Source organism: Bufo bufo, chromosome 4 (assembly GCF_905171765.1).
Source record: "Bufo bufo chromosome 4, aBufBuf1.1, whole genome shotgun sequence".
In the NCBI taxonomy this organism is placed as follows: domain Eukaryota; kingdom Metazoa; phylum Chordata; class Amphibia; order Anura; family Bufonidae; genus Bufo; species Bufo bufo.
Genome location: NC_053392.1, coordinates 34,049,667 through 34,068,352, shown reverse-complemented (window position 1 = coordinate 34,068,352; position 18,686 = coordinate 34,049,667). Strand labels below are relative to the sequence as shown.

Below are 18,686 nucleotides of genomic sequence, written 5' to 3'. Positions count from 1 at the left end.
ACAGACACCTATAACTACTATAATACTGTACAAATATATAACTTATATTATATTGTACAAGAATATAACTACTATAATACTGCTCCTATGTGCAAGAATATAACTACTATAATACTGCCTCCTATGTACAAGAATATAACTACTATAATACTGCTCCTGTGTACAAGAATATAACTACTATAATACTGCTCCTGTGTACAAGAATATAACTACTATAATACTGCTCCTATGTACAAGAATATAACTACTATAATACTGCTCCTATGTACAAGAATATAACTACTATAATACTGCTCCTATGTACAAGAATATAACTACTATAATACTGCCTCCTATGTACAAGAATATAACTACTATGATACTGCTCCTATGTACAAGAATATAACTACTATAATACTGCTTATATGTACAAGAATATAACTATTATAATACTGCTCCTATGTACAAGAATATAACTACTATAATACTGCCTCCTATGTACAAGAATATAACTACTATAATACTGCTCCTATGTACAAGAATATAACTACTATAATACTGCTCCTATGTACACGAATATAACTACTATAATACTGCCTCCTATGTACAAGAGTATAACTACTATAATACTGCCTCCTATGTACAAGAATATAACTACTATAATACTGCTCCTATGTACAAGAATATAACTACTATAATACTGCCTCCTATGTACAAGAATATAACTACTATAATACTGCTCCTATGTACAAGAATATAACTACTATAATACTGCTCCTATGTACAAGAATATAACTACTATAATACTGCCTCCTATGTACAAGAATATAACTACTATAATACTGCTCCTATGTACAAGAATATAACTACTATAATACTGCCTCCCATGTACAAGAGTATAACTACTATAATACTGCTCCTATGTACAAGAATATAACTACTATAATACTGCTCCTATGTACAAGAATATAACTACTATAATACTGCTCCTATGTACAAGAATATATCTACTATAATACTGCCTCCTATGTACAAGAATATAACTACTATAATACTGCCCCTATGTACAAGAATATAACTACTATAATACTGCTCCTATGTACAAGAATATAACTACTATAATACTGTCTCCTATGTACAAGAATATAACTACTATAATACTGCTCCTATGTACAAGAATATAACTACTATAATACTGCTCCTATGTACAAGAATATAACTACTATAATACTGCCTCCTATGTACAAGAATATAACTACTATAATACTGCTCCTATGTACAAGAATATAACTACTATAATACTGCTCCTATGTACAAGAATATATCTACTATAATACTGCCTCCTATGTACAAGAGTATAACTACTATAATACTGCTCCTATGTACAAGAATATAACTACTATAATACTGCTCCTATGTACAAGAATATAACTACTATAATACTGCTCCTATGTACAAGAATATAACTACTATAATACTGCCTCCTATGTACAAGAATATAACTACTATAATACTGCTCTTATGTACAAGAATATAACTACTATAATACTGTCTCCTATGTACAAAAACATAACTACTATAATACTGCTCTATGTACAAGAATATAACTACTATAATACTGCTCTATGTACAAGAATATAACTACTATAATACTGCCTCCTATGTACAAGAATATAACTACTATAATACTGCTCCTATATACAAGAGTATAACTACTATAATACTGCTCCTATGTACAAGAATATAACTACTATAATACTGCTCCTATGTACAAGAATATAACTACTATAATACTGCTCCTATGTACAAGAATATATCTACTATAATACTGCCTCCTATGTACAAGAATATAACTACTATAATACTGCTCCTATGTACAAGAATATAACTACTATAATACTGCCTCCTATGTACAAGAATATAACTACTATAATACTGCTCCTATGTACAAGAATATAACTACTATAATACTGCCTCCTATGTACAAGAATATAACTACTATAATACTGCCTCCTAATGAGCCTAGCTCACTAAGGTGTTACATTTGTTGCTGGGGGAGGAGCTTGCGAAGGAGTGTGTGTATATATATAGAGACAGACTCATTAGCTGGCCTAATTCATTACCTTCAAGTACTACATTAAGTACAGTTAAGAGATATTGCAGGAGATAGTCAGGAGGTAGGCTGGAAGGTGGAAACAATACAAAAAAAAAAAGGTAAGATTTGTTCAATTTAAATTTACAATTTTATTTTTTTCTCCTCTTTAAAATGGCAGACTTGGTTCAATGCAGGAATTGTTGTGCATTTATTTCATGTTCCACTCTTTGGAGATTCGGATGCTGTCAGATCTGTAGACAGTTCTCCTTACTGCAGCAGGAAATTGTATTTTTGAAATCAGAGATATTTAAATTATCTGTTAAACAAACTCCAGCTAGGACTGCTGCAATGCCACTGCCACAGAGGACCCCCAGAATGGCAGATGGGTTACTGTAGGTTCTGGAAGACTTAGAGTGGTGGATAGAAGACATGTCCCACAGTCGGTGGTTCTCCATAATTCATTTGCAGCACTCTCAGAATGTAAGGACAACATGGATATGGACTCAAGCACAGAGGGTGAGAAACCATTGACTCCTATGTCTAATGTATGCAAGACTGCAGCCAAGGACAAAAAAGATAAAGTGAAGTCTCAAAGGAAGCAGCTGTTGCTGGGTGATTCAATCATAAGAAGTGTGGAGCTTAAAGAAAATGGTTTTGTGAGATGTCTCCCTGGGGCTACTGCTAGAAGAGATAGAAGACGTATTATTAATATTGTTAAGCAAGCAAAGCAGGAAGGGGACGTGGATGTTCTTGTCCATCTAGGGACAAATGACCTGGCTTGCAATGAAGTGTCAGAGGTGAAAAAATCTTTTATCACACTTGGTAATGACGTACAGGATTTTGCATCCACCATTTCATTTTCTGAAGTTCTGCCTGTGCATAATGTTCAGAATGATAGGCAGAGGCGCATAAAGGAGTTCAACATATGGCTTGGTAAATGGTGTCAAGAGCAAGGATTTGGCTTTGTTTCTCATGATAGCTCTACTTGGAATAGAAAGGAACTGTACAAAAAAGATGGTTTGCATCTTTCTCTCAAAGGAACAAATGTACTTAGTGAACAACTCCAAGAATTTGCGAAAGAGTATTTAAACTAGGAAGGGGGGGCAAAAGAGTGAAAATAAAAGAGTCCAATTGCCCCCCGAAACAATGCCAGAACAGGTCAGAAGCACAGAGGTTAAGAAATGATAAGCTCAGAGTCCTGTCTACAAATGCTCACAGTTTAGGTAAAAAAATCAATGAACTTGCGTCAATAATGGCATCTGAGAATGTAGATTTAGTGGCTGTTACGGAGACATGGTTTAATGAAAGAAATGACTGGGACATAACCATACCAGGGTACTCTTTATACAGAAGAGACAGAGAAGGCAAGAAAGGAGGAGGAGTGGCCCTGTATGTGAAAGATAGCATTAAATCTAACCTAATACAAGTTGGTGAGGCCAACATAGAGTCAGTTTGGGTTACGTTGCAGTTTGCTAACCATGCAGTAACTCGTGTAGGTGTGATATATAGACCACCTGGTCAAGTTAAAGAACTAGATGATCTACTAGTTGAAGAAATAGCTAAAATGACAATGAAAGGAGAAGTTATCATTATGGGAGATTTCAATCTTCCAGATATAAACTGGAAAACCAAAATAGCAAGTTCTACCAGGAGTACAGATATTCTAAATTCCCTACTGGGGTTATCTCTACAACAAGTGGTTGAGGAGCCAACCCGGAGGGAGGCCATTTTGGATTTGGTATTCACAAATGGGGATTCGGTATATGATGTCATTGTAGGCGAAACCTTGGGATCTAGTGATCACCAGTCAGTGTGGTTTAATATAAGAACTGTGAAAGAGTCCCACCACACAAAAACAAAAGTTTTAGATTTTAGAAAAACAGACTTTTCAAAAATGAAATTAGTCATAAATGAGTCCTTATCAGACTGGAACGGATTACATGGAGTCCAGGAGAAATGGGACTACTTAAAAGGTGCATTATTGAAGGCAACAGAAAATTGCATTAGACTTGTCAGTAAAAGCAAAAAAAGGAAGAGACCACTGTGGTACTCAGCAGAAGTGGCCCAAATCATTAAAAATAAAAAGCTAGCATTTTGTAAATATAAAAAAACCCAGAGCAATGAAGATAAGGAAATCTACAAGATTAGGCAGAGAGAGGCCAAGCAAGTTATAAGAACTTCTAAAGCGCAGGCAGAAGAAAAACTAGCTCAGTCTATGAAAAAAGGGGATAAGACATTCTTCAGATATATAAATGAAAAAAGGAAATTAAAACAAGGAATAACTAAATTAAAAACAAAGGACGGAAGGTATGTAGAAGAGAATAAAGGGCTAGCCGACTGCCTTAATGAATACTTCTGTTCAGTTTTTACAAAAGAAAAAGAAGGAGAAGGACCTCCACTAGAAAGGATGACTAATAAATCGTTTGATGCATGTGTCTTTACAGAGGAAGATGTTCTAAGTTTGCTGTCTAAGGTGAAGACGGATAAGTCACAGGCGCCTGATGAGATACACCCAAAATTATTAAAAGAGCTTAGTGGTGAGCTGGCAAAACCGTTAACAGATTTATTTAACCAATCATTAGTAACAGGAGTCGTCTCGGAAGATTGGAAATTGGCAAATGTCGTGCCCATTCACAAGAAAGGTAGTAGGGAGGAATCGAGCAACTATAGACCAGTGAGTCTGACATCAATAGTAGGCAAATTAATGGAAACCCTATTAAAGGATAGGATTGTGGAACATCTAAAATCCCATGGATTGCAAGATGAAAAACAACATGGGTTTACTTCAGGGAGATCATGTCAAACAAATCTTATAGATTTTTTTGACTGGGTGACTAAAATAATAGACGGTGGAGGTGCAGTAGACATCGCATATCTAGATTTTAGTAAGGCTTTTGACACTGTCCCACATAGAAGACTTATCAATAAACTGCAGTCATTGAGCATGGACTCCCATATTGTTGAGTGGATTAGGCAGTGGCTGAGTGACAGACAACAGAGGGTGGTAGTCAATGGAGAACATTCAAAACAAGGTCATGTTACCAGTGGGGTTCCACAGGGATCTGTACTGGGACCAATTTTGTTTAATATCTTCATAAGTGATATTGCAAAAGGCCTCGATGGTAAGGTTTGTCTTTTTGCTGATGACACAAAGATATGTAACAGGGTTGATGTTCCTGGAGGGAAACGCCAAATGGAAAAGGATTTAGGAAAACTAGAAGAAAGATCAGAACTCTGGCAACTGAAATTCAATGTGGATAAGTGCAAGATAATGCACCTGGGGCGTAAAAACCCAAGGGCAGAATATAGGATATTTGACACAGTCCTGACCTCAGTATCTGAAGAAAGGGATTTAGGAGTAATTATTTCAGAAGACTTAAAGGTGGGAAGACAATGTAATAGAGCAGCACGAAATGCCAGCAGAATGCTTGGATGTATAGGGAGAGGTATAAGCAGTAGAAAGAGTGAAGTGCTTATGCCGCTGTACAGAACACTGGTGAGACCTCACTTGGAGTATTGTGCGCAGTACTGGAGGCCATATCTCCAGAAGAATATAGATACTCTAGAGAGAGTTCAGAGAAGAGCTACTAAACTAGTACATGGATTGCAGGATAAAACTTACCAGGAAAGGTTAAAGGACCTTAATATGTATAGCTTGGAAGAAAGAAGAGACAGAGGGGATATGATAGAAACTTTTAAATACATAAAGGGAATCAACTCGGTAAAGGAAGAGAGCATATTTAAAAGAAGAAAAACTACCACAAGAGGACACAGTTTTAAATTAGAGGGGCAAAGGTTTAAAAGTAATATAAGGAAGTATTACTTTACTGAGAGAGTAGTGGATGCATGGAATAGCCTTCCTGCAGAAGTGGTAGCTGCAAATACAGTGAAGGAGTTTAAGCATGCATGGGATAGGCATAAGGCTATCCTTCATATAAGATAGGGCCAGAGGCTATCCATAGTACTCAGTATATTGGGCAGACTAGATGGGCCAAATGGTTCTTATCTGCCGACACATTCTATGTTTCTATGTACAAGAGTATAACTACTATAATACCGCCTCCTATGTACAAGAATATAACTACTATAATACTGCCTCCTATGAACAAGAATATAACTACTATAATACTGCTCCTATGTACAAGAATATAACTACTATAATACTGCCCCCTATGTACAAGAAATATAACTACTATAATACTGCTCCTATGTACAAGAATATAACTACTATAATACTGCTCCTATGTACAAGAATATAACTACTATAATACTGCTCCTATGTACAAGAATATAACTGCTATAATACTGCTCCTATGTACAAGAATATAACTACTATAATACTGCTCCTATGTACAAGAATATAACTACTATAATACTGCTCCTATGTACAGGAATATAACTACTATAATACTGTTCCTATGTACAAGAATATAACTACTATAATACTGTCCTATGTACAAGAATATAACTACTATAATACTGCCTCCTATGTACAAGAATATAACTACTATAATACTGCTCCTATGTACAATAATATAACTACTATAATACTGCTCCTATGTACAAGAATATAACTACTATAATACTGCTCCTATGTACAAGAATATAACTACTATAATACTGCTCCTATGTACAAGAATATAACTACTATAATACTGCTCCTATGTACAAGAATATAACTACTATAATATTGCTCCTATGTACAACAATATAACTGCTATAATACTGCTCCTATGTACAAGAATATAACTACTATAATACTGCCTCCTATGTACAAGAATATAACTACTATAATACTGCTCCTATGTACAAGAATATAACTACTATAATACTGCTCCTATGTACAAGAATATAACTACTATAATACTGCTCCTATGTACAAGAATATAACTACTATAATACTGCCTCTATGTACAAGAATATAACTACTATAATACTGCCTCCTATGTACAAGAATATAACTACTATAATACTGCTCCTATGTACAAGAATATAACTACTATAATACTGCTCCTATGTACAAGAATATAACTACTATAATACTGCTCCTATGTACAAGAATATAACTACTATAATACTGCTCCTATGTACAAGAACATAACTACTATAATACTGCTCTATGTACAAGAATATAACTACTATAATACTGCCTCCTATGTACAAGAATATACCTACTATAATACTGCCCCCTATGTACAAGAATATAACTACTATAATACTGTCTCCTATGTACAAGAACATAACTACTATAATACTGCTCTATGTACAAGACTATAGCTACTATAATACTGCTCCTATGTACAAGAATATAACTACTATAATACTGCCCCTATGTACAAGAATATAACTACTATAATACTGCTCCTATGTACAAGAATATAACTACTATAATACTGCTCCTATGTACAAGAATATAACTACTATAATACTGCTCCTATGTACAAGAATATAACTACTGTAATACTGCTCTTATGTACAAGAATATAACTACTATAATACTGCTCCTATGTACAAGAATATAACTACTATAATACTGCCTCCTATGTACAAGAATATAACTACTATAATACTGCCTCCTATGTACAAGAATATAACTACTATAATACTGCTCCTATGTACAAGAATATAACTACTATAATACTGCTCCTATGTACAAGAATATAACTACTATAATACTGCCTCCTATGTACAAGAATATAACTACTATAATACTGCCTCCTATGTATAAGAATATAACTACTATAATACTGCTCCTATGTACAAGAATATAACTACTATAATACTGCCTCCTATGTACAAGAATATAACTACTATAATACTGCTCCTATGTACAAGAATATAACTACTATAATACTGCCTCCTATGTACAAGAATATAACTACTATAATACTACTCCTATGTACAAGAATATAACTACTATAATACTGCTCTTATGTACAAGAATATAACTACTATAATACTGCTCCTATGTACAATAATATAACTACTATAATACTGCTCCTATGTACAAGAATATAACTACTATAATACTGCTCCTATGTACAAGAATATAACTACTATAATACTGCTCCTGTGTACAATAATATAACTACTATAATACTGCTCCTATGTACAAGAATATAACTACTGTAATACTGCCTCCTATGTACAAGAATATAACTACTATAATACTGCTCCTATGTACAAGAATATAACTACTATAATACTGCCTCCTATGTACAAGAATATAACTACTATAATACTGCTCCTGTGTACAAGAATATAACTACTATAATACTGCTCCTATGTACAAGAATATAACTACTATAATACTGCCTCCTATGTACAAGAATATAACTACTATAATACTGCCTCCTATGTACAAGAATATAACTACTATAATACTGCCTCCTATGTATAAGAATATAACTACTATAATACTGCTCCTATGTACAAGAATATAACTACTATAATACTGCCTCTATGTACAAGAATATAACTACTATAATACTGCTCCTATGTACAAGAATATAACTACTATAATACTGCCTCCTATGTACAAGAATATAACTACTATAATACTACTCCTATGTACAAGAATATAACTACTATAATACTGTCTCCTATGTACAAGAACATAACTACTATAATACTGCTCCTATGTACAAGAATATAACTACTATAATACTGCCTCCTATGTACAAGAATATAACTACTATAATACTGCCTCCTATGTACAAGAATATAACTACTATAATACTGCTCCTATGTACAAGAATATAACTACTATAATACTGCTCCTATGTACAAGAATATAACTACTATAATACTGCCTCCTATGTACAAGAATATAACTACTATAATACTGCCTCCTATGTATAAGAATATAACTACTATAATACTGCTCCTATGTACAAGAATATAACTACTATAATACTGCCTCCTATGTACAAGAATATAACTACTATAATACTGCTCCTATGTACAAGAATATAACTACTATAATACTGCTCATATGTACAAGAATATAACTACTATAATACTGCTCCTGTGTACAAGAATATAACTACTATAATACTACCTCCTATGTACAAGAATATAACTACTATAATACTACTCCTATGTACAAGAATATAACTACTATAATACTGCTCTTATGTACAAGAATATAACTACTATAATACTGCTCCTATGTACAATAATATAACTACTATAATACTGCTCCTATGTACAAGAATATAACTACTATAATACTGCCCCTATGTACAAGAATATAACTACTATAATACTGCTCCTATGTACAAGTATATAACTACTATAATACTGCTCCTGTGTACAAGAATATAACTACTATAATACTGCTCCTATGTACAAGAATATAACTACTATAATACTGCTCCTATGTACAAGAATATAACTACTATAATACTGCTCCTATGTACAAGTATATAACTACTATAATACTGCTCCTATGTACAAGAATATAACTACTATAATACTGCTCCTATGTACAAGAATATAACTACTATAATACTGCCTCCTATGTACAAGAATATAACTACTATAATACTGCTCCTGTGTACAAAAATATAACTACTATAATACTGCTCCTATGTACAAGAATATAACTACTATAATACTGCTCCTATGTACAAGAATATAACTACTATAATACTGCCCCTATGTACAAGAATATAACTACTATAATACTGCCTCCTATGTACAAGAATATAACTACTATAATACTGCTCCTATATACAAGAATATAACTACTATAATACTGCCTCCTATGTACAAGAATATAACTACTATAATACTGCTCCTATGTACAAGAATATAACTACTATATTACTGCTCCTATGTACAAGAATATAACTGCTATAATACTGCTCCTATGTACAAGAATATAACTACTATAATACTGCTCCTATGTACAAGAATATAACTACTATAATACTGCTCCTATGTACAAGAATATAACTACTATAATACTGCCTCCTATGTACAAGAATATAACTGCTGTAATACTGCTTCTATGTACAAGAATATAACTGCTATAATACTGCTCCTATGTACAAGAATATAACTACTATAATACTGCTCCTGTGTACAAGAGTATAACTACTATAATACTGCTCCTGTGTACAAGAATATAACTACTATAATACTGCTCCTATGTACAAGAATATAACTACTATAATACTGCTCCTATGTACGAGAAAGCCCAGGGAGAGGCCTCCCTGGGCAGGGATCTTCCCCAAGCAAGGCCCAGGCTTCCAGGCCTCCACTGGGAGGAAACTCCCAGGCTCTTTCCAGTATGGATACAAGTCCAAAAGTGAATCCTGTGACAAGAAATGACCAGAATGGAAGAAATACCAGTGCATTAAGTGCAAGTAAGAAAGATTGAGAAACGCTTGTGGTTCCAGCAGAAAAGAAAGATTCAGCAGCAATGAGTGCACCTAAGAAAGGTGCAGAGAAGCAGACTTCCAGCCCAGGCCTGCAGCGTCCAGCACAGTACAGTGACTCCCAAAAGGCATCTTCTATGAAAAGTGGAAATCCAAACCTGCAGGGTGCACAGGAGGCGAGACAGGACGCAGCACATGCATCAGGTGTGCAGCTCACCCCTCCAGCACACAGGCAGCGGAGGACATCTCTGGGGAGGCTGACATTACAGCAGAACCTGCAGCAGGGTGAGGTGGTGGCATGCTTAGGCCGTACCAGGTCTCAGTCTGGAGGTGGCAGCAGCCAAAATGCAGAAAGATCTAAGGATGTGGTGCAAGAGAGATCTGCAGAGAAATCTCATGGAGTCTCCAGGTCTGCTGAGTTCAAACAGCCTGAGAAGCTGCCCAAGACTGGACACCAAACGAGAGAGACCCGTGCACCTGAGCTGCAGCTAGCAGAGGAGATCCCTGCCCTGGTGAGGAACATGGAGGAGCTGAAGGGACACAAACAGATGCTGCAAATGGAGATTGTGTGTACAAGCTGAAGACTGCAAACCCAAACTGTGCAGCCGCGTACGACCGTAAGCTACATGCACTCAGCTTGGAACTTGGTGACCTGGTGAAGCAGATGGACACTGTCCTGGACAGGATGGGACCACTTGCTGAATCTTACAGAAACCAGAAGCGTTTTGCCATCCATGGATTGAGCTTTGAATCTGGATTTTCCAGCATTATCCCTGAGGAGGCCCAGCAGGCGACAAGACCTGTGCTGCAAGCTGCAAAGTTCTCCTTTCAAAAAGAAGAGATCCATAAACAGGACAGTGTGCAACAGCGGCCAATAGAAACTGCAGATGTTCCTGAGGAGACGCATGGACCTCAGACACCAGCACTACAAGTCCCAGGAGGCACAGCACATCAGCAGCAAGACAATGGACATGTATCCGTACATCCAGGTGATGGGGTGGCAGAGCAGATCTCTACTGCTGGGGCAGAGACTGGGGGTGATGGTGGACATGTACCTGAGGGGTCAGTGTCTGTATGGGAGATATCTGAGGATGGCATAGAGGTGGACAGGCTGGAGGAATCTCCACAGAGTAATGAGGGTGATTTTCCACCTTTACCCTCAAGCACAGAAGGTGTGAGTGGCCCCCCTAGTGCAGACATTCCCCCAATAAGTCAGGACCCTGAACCCCGTAAGGTCCCCCCCAGTAATGCCTGGAGCCGCGACACTCCATCTTTTTCCTCCGGCGCTCATTATGCAGGTCAGGCCTTTTAAAGGAGGAATGTAGTGAGATTCAAACATCGAGGCTCCAAAGACCTCCCAGATCGGAGGCTTGTGGTCCGGGAACTCCTGTGTCGTCAGATGGGGTTTGTGCCAGCGGACATCTTGGCAGTCATTAATCTACCAGATAGACAGGGCTAGGACGCCAGATTCAAGCTCATGTCTAATCTGGATAGATTTTGGGCTAATTTCCCCAAGTTCAGAGACACTGAAGATTGGGGTAAGTTTATTTTTATTCCAATATCCAGGCCAGGTACCATCACGGTTAATATCATCTTCTGGAATGAAGCCGTCCCTCCCCAAGATATTGTGGTGTGGCTCAGGAGGCACTGTGACATGGTCTCTGATCTCACCAAGAACAGAGATAATGATGGTATCTGGACTGGAGGGTGGAAGGTTTTGGTGAAGCTGCGCCAGCATAATAATGTCACGTGGCATCTACCAAACTCCTTCATTGGCAGAGAGAAAAGCGTCTGCTTCTACCCAGGTCAGCCAAGGAAGTGTTTTAAGTGTAGCAGAGCCGGTCATGTCGCGAGTGTGTGCACTGTGGTCAAGTGCAATCTGTGTGGTGAGGTCGGCCACATAGGTGCAAATTGTCAGAACATCAAATGTAATCTATGTGGCACCATGGGTCACCCTCACAGGGACTGTGCGGAGCTTCCTGATGAGGAATTGTTGGAGGCAGATGCTGTAGAGGAGGAGGCCTTAATGTCAAGGTCCATTCTGACCAGACAAGAAGCTCAGCAGGGATCAGGTACTGCAGCTCCAGAACATGAGGTCCCAGATACTGCACAGGGGAGTATGGAGGTTGTCCCTGAGGGTCAGCAATAGTCAGAGGTAGCTTCTTCTTCTTCATCACCAGTAGTATTTGAGGAAAGCAAAAATAACAAGAGGAGGAAAAAAAGACAAGTCCTCCCGTAAGCCTGAGAGAGAGCACAGCATGGCCGAGAGGGTCAGGAAGAAAGTCCATAAAGGGTCACAGGTAATGGTCATATCCAACAGATACGGGGTCCTGTCAGAGTCTGAGGGAGATTATGAGTGAGAACTGAAGAAAATAGATGATGAATGTAAAGAGGACACTGAGGATCCCCCGACCAAAAAGAAACCCTATGCTGTAGACTCCCAGGTAGAATCAGACATGGAGACGGGTGGTAAGCAGGGTGACTCCGATCTATGATGATGGGTATTACCTCGCTGCTCTTCCTTTTGTGTTGTGTGATTAAGGCCGGGTTCTCTTTAAAAGTGCTTTCCAGCAATGTAAATAGTATTAAAGTAAGAAAGACAAGGCACATAGTGTATGACCACCTGAGATCTCTAGATGCAGATTAGGGTTGTTTTGGGTATCTAACTTTCGATACCCAATTGATACTTTTAGCCCAGTATCGATACGACACCAGGATTTGCCTTTTATAGATACTAGGCTGTGCTACTGCACAGCCCAGTATCAGAGAACATGGCCGCGCAGCTCTCAGCGTGCTCCATGTTCCCTCAGCAGCACGGGAAGAAGGAAGCAGTCTCTCCCTCCCCCTGTGCTGCCACCAATGAGAGCGCAGAGGGGAGGAGGAGGGGAGGGGCTGTGGCCACTGCGCCACCAATGATAATTAACGTTCAATATACAACTACAGCCGGAGGCAGAAACACATTGCCGGTACCCTGCCTCTGACAGGACGCTGCGATCCGCGGCAGTTAACCCCTCTGATCAGTTACCATGGCAGCCAGGACGCTACTGAAGCCCTGGCTGCCATGGTAATCTCTCTGCTTCCGTGTGTATTATGCACAGGGCAGCAGGGAGAGTGTGAAGTTCTATTCACCCTGATAGAGCTCTATCAGGGTGAATAGGACAATGGATTAAAAGATCCCAGGTTCTACCCCTAAGGGGTAAATAGTTATTAAATAAACTGTAAAAAAGTTAAAAAAAAAAAAAAAAACACACCAAGTATAAATCACCCCCTTTCAAAATTTTACATATAAAATATATAAACAAAAAAATAAATAAAATATTACATATCGCCACGTCCGGAAATTCCAAACTATTAAAATATTTAAAAATATCTCCTATGCGGTGAACACCGTAAAAGAAAAAAAAAAAGAAAAGAAAAACTACACTATTCGCCAATTTTTTTTAGGATAGGACTGTTTGATTATGGGCCGGACGTTCCATAAAATGCGGAATGCAAACAGATTTTTTTGGCATGTTATTTTTTTCGCGTGGTATCGAATGGTATCGAGTATCGCAATACTTTTTCATGGTATCGAAACCGAATATAAATGTGGGTATCGAAACAACCCTAATGCAGATGTCATCTTCTTGCAGGAGACGCGTCTGACCACATCAGGACTTCTACGTGAAGCTGAGAGGGAATTGCAGTCCGGTCCTTCTTTCTGGTCGCTAGTTGTGGAGCCTTATGCCGGGGTTGCTATATTGTCCACCACCAATGATGTGACTGTACATAGACTGGCAGAAGTTATTATGGGTCCTGGAGGTCACAATCCATGGTAGAAGACTCTGGCTTATTAATATCTATCGCCCACAGTCAGTGGTGGAAAGGATCCAGTTATTTAATGAGGTTAAGCAGTATCTTTTTACCTCTGTCCCAGTGGTGTTGGCTGGAGATTTCAATGTCACTAGGACATCGGGTGACAGATCCTCTGGCCGAGCAGTGACCAGGGACTCCAAAGTCCTAAATAGCATGATCTAGCAGGCAGGCCTCAGTGATGTGTTCACACAGGATGGGAAAAAGCCAACATTTACATACTCCTGTGCTGACAGAAGTAGTCGCATTGATATGGCTTTTGTAAACCCTACAGAAGTGGTTAGTGGGATGTGTGAGAAAATCATCCCGATCTCTGACCACTTGGCCTTGTCTTTCTGCTTAGGGGCCACTAAGCGTCCTGATGTTGGTAGGGGGCTATGAAGACTTAACTCCAGTCTCTTGAAAGACCCTTATGTTTAGAGAGTCGTCCACTCTCTTTTTCAGCATCTACTAGAGAGAGTGGACTATTATGACAACATGGCTGACTGGTGGGAGGACGTCAAGGAGGAGATCAGATCCCTCTTAAGTAGACTGTCATTTAAGAAAGGGAAGAGTAAGTATAGCCAGTCAAGCTGCTAGGAAAGAATTGGAGTCACTCTAGTCGGCATATGGGGGGAGACCAACAAAAGATAAACTGACTGAAATCTGAGATAAGGCCGCATCAGTACAGCAGGTACACCTACCTGGTTCTGGAACGGGATTAGGGGACCTTAGGGTCACCTGATCCGTTTGAAAACTGCCGGGAGCGTGTGGCGAACAAAGTGGTCACAGGTCTCACTGACTCCCAGGGCGTTTTGCAAGAATCTCGGGAGGGTATCCTGGGGGTGGTGAGATCTTACTATACTGACTTATTTCAGAGGAAGGCTTTGGATAAAGATAAGATGACTCAATTCTTGGAGGCAACTCCAGGACCTGATACTAATAATGTGGACTTTTCTCCTTTAACAGCAGAATTGACGGTGGAGGAGGTTAAAGTGGCCATTACATCTAAAGAAGGCACCAGGTCCAGGTGGTATAACAGCAGAATTTTATAAGAAGTTCAGAGACCTCTTGGCTCCAATCCTCGTGGACGTGTACAAAAATGGTCTAGGAAATCACCTGATGCCTCCATCCATGAGGGTGTCCTCGTTAATTCTGCTGTCTAAAGGTAAGGAGCCTAGTGACATCAAGAACTGGAGGCCAATTTCCCTCTTGAATGTCGACAGGAAGATTCTGGCAAAAATTCTGTTTTGTAGATTAGTCTGTTTGTCCCGGGCACTGTTGGCAGGCTGTCAGTTCGGCACAGTAAAAGGGCGGAACATCTCTGGAGCAGTCATCTCGATAAGGGAGATGTTTGAGAGATGTAAAGCTCTGAGGTGTGGGAGATATGTTGTTGGACTTGACCAGTAGAGATGGCCTTGCAGTTCGCCCGGCGGTCGTTTCGCTGCGAACTTTGCCCCATGACACATCCATCAGGTGGGACAGGACAGCCAATTTCAGCACATGGACACACCTCCACCCTATCATAGAACCCGATGTGGCAGTCATTTTACATTCTGTGTTTTGCCAGTATAGGTAGAGGTTGCTTTGTGGAGCAGGGACAGACTGTTAAGGACACCAAACGCTAGCTAATAGGGCCACAAAAGTCCTTATAAGGACTGGTATACATGTACTATCGATAGGTGTGATATAATTATAATGTACTTTCTAACATAGAAAGTATATTATATTGCATTTGTATTGTGCGGCAGTTGTGTGCGGTTCTGCTGTGATACTGCAGGTATATATTTGCAACGGGTGTGATATACCTGTTGCCCCCAAAAAAACTGATTAAGGGGTTCGATATACCTGTTTCCACAAAATACTGATTAAGGGGTGCAATATACCTACTTCCGCAAAATACTGACTGAGGTGTGCGATATACCTGCTTCCACCAAATATTGATTGAGGCCTGCGATACACCGGCTTCAACAAATTACTGATTAAGGGATGCGATATACCTGCTTCTACCAAATATCGATTAAGGGGTTCTATATACCTGCTTCCACAAAATACTGATTAAGGGGTACGATATAACTGCTTATGTACAAGATTATAACTATTATAATACTGCTCCTATGTACAAGAATATAACTACTATAATACTGCTCCTATGTACAAGAATATAACTACTATAATACTGCTCCTATGTACAAGAATATAACTACTATAATACTGCCTCCTATGTACAAGAATATAACTACTATAATACTGCTCCTATGTACAAGAATATAACTACTATAATACTGCTCCTATGTACAAGAATATAACTACTATAATACTGCCTCCTATGTACAAAAATATAACTACTATAATACTGCTCCTATGTACAAGAATATAACTACTATAATACTGCTCCTATGTACAAGAATATAACTACTATAATACTGCTCACTATGTACAAGAATATAACTACTATAATACTGCTCCTATGTACAAGAATATAACTACTATAATACTGCTCCTATGTACAAGAATATAACTACTATATTACTGCTCCTATGTACAAGAATATAACTACTATAATACTGCTCACTATGTACAAGAATATAACTACTATAATACTGCCTCCTATGTACAAGAATATAACTACTATAATACTGCCTCCTATGTACAAGAATATAACTACTATAATACTACTCCTATGTACAAGAATATAACTACTATAATACTGCCCCTTTGTACAGGAATATAACTACTATAATACTGCTCCTATGTACAAGAATATAACTACTATAATACTGCTCCTATGTACAAGAATATAACTGCTATAATACTGCTCCTATGTACAAGAATATAACTACTATAATACTGCCTCCTATGTACAAGAATATAACTACTATAATACTGCCCCTTTGTACAGGAATATAACTACTATAATACTGCTCCTATGTACAAGAATATAACTACTATAATACTGCTCCTATGTACAAGAATATAACTGCTATAATACTGCTCCTATGTACAAGAATATAACTACTATAATACTGCCTCCTATGTACAAGAATATAACTACTATAATACTGCTCCTATGTACAGGAATATAACTACTATAATACTGCTCCTATGTACAAGAATATAACTACTATAATACTACTCCTATGTACAAGAATATAACTACTATAATACTGCTCCTATGTACAAGAATATAACTGCTATAATACTGCTCCTATGTACAAGAATATAACTGCTATATTACTGCTCCTATGTACAAGAATATAACTACTATAATACTGCCTTCTATGTACAAGAATATAACTACTATAATACTGCCTCCTATGTACAAGGATATAACTACTATAATACTGCTCCTATGTACAAGAATATAACTACTATAATACTGCCCCTATATACAAGAATATAACTACTATAATACTGCTCCTATGTACAAGAATATAACTGCTATAATACTGCTCCTATGTACAAGAATATAACTACTATAATACTGCCTCCTATGTACAAGAATATAACTACTATAATACCGCTCCTATGTACAAGAATATAACTACTATAATACTGCTCCTATGTACAAGAATATAACTACTATAATACTGCTCCTATGTACAGGAATATAACTACTATAATACTGCTCCTATGTACAAGAATATAACTACTATAATACTGCTCCTATGTACAAGAATATAACTACTATATTACTGCCTCCTATGTACAAGAATATAACTACTATAATACTGCTCCTATGTACAAGAATATAACTACTATAATACTGCTCCTATGTACAAGAATATAACTACTATAATACTGCTCCTATGTACAAGAATATAACTACTGTAATACTGCTCCTATGTACAGGAATATAGCTACAATAATACTGCTCCTATGTACAGGAATATAACTACTATAATACTGCTCCTATGTACAAGAATATAACTACTATAATACTGCTCCTATGTACAAGAATATAACTACTATATTACTGCCTCCTATGTACAAGAATATAACTACTATAATACTGCTCCTATGTACAAGAATATAACTACTATAATACTGCTCCTATGTACAAGAATATAACTACTATAATACTGCCTCCTATGTACAACAATATAACTACTATAATACTGCCTCCTATGTACAAGAATATAACTACTATAATACTGCCTCCTATGTACAAGAATATAACTACTATAATACTGCTCCTATGTACAATAATATAACTACTATAATACTGCTCCTATGTACAAGAATATAACTACTATAATACTGCTCCTATGTACTAGAATATAACTACTATAATACTGCTCCTATGTACAAGGATATAACTACTATAATACTGCTCCTATGTACAAGGATATAACTGCTATAATACTGCTCCTATGTACAAGAATATAACTACTATA

At 37.5% G+C, this 18,686-nt stretch overlaps 1 protein-coding gene across 3 annotated transcripts in view; it reads right to left on the bottom strand.

Annotated features, from left to right (window-relative positions):
* Positions 1 to 18,686, bottom strand: part of ASXL2 (ASXL transcriptional regulator 2) — a 61,651-nt gene that overhangs the window by 19,899 nt on the left and 23,066 nt on the right. The gene's annotated exons all lie outside the window — the stretch shown is intronic.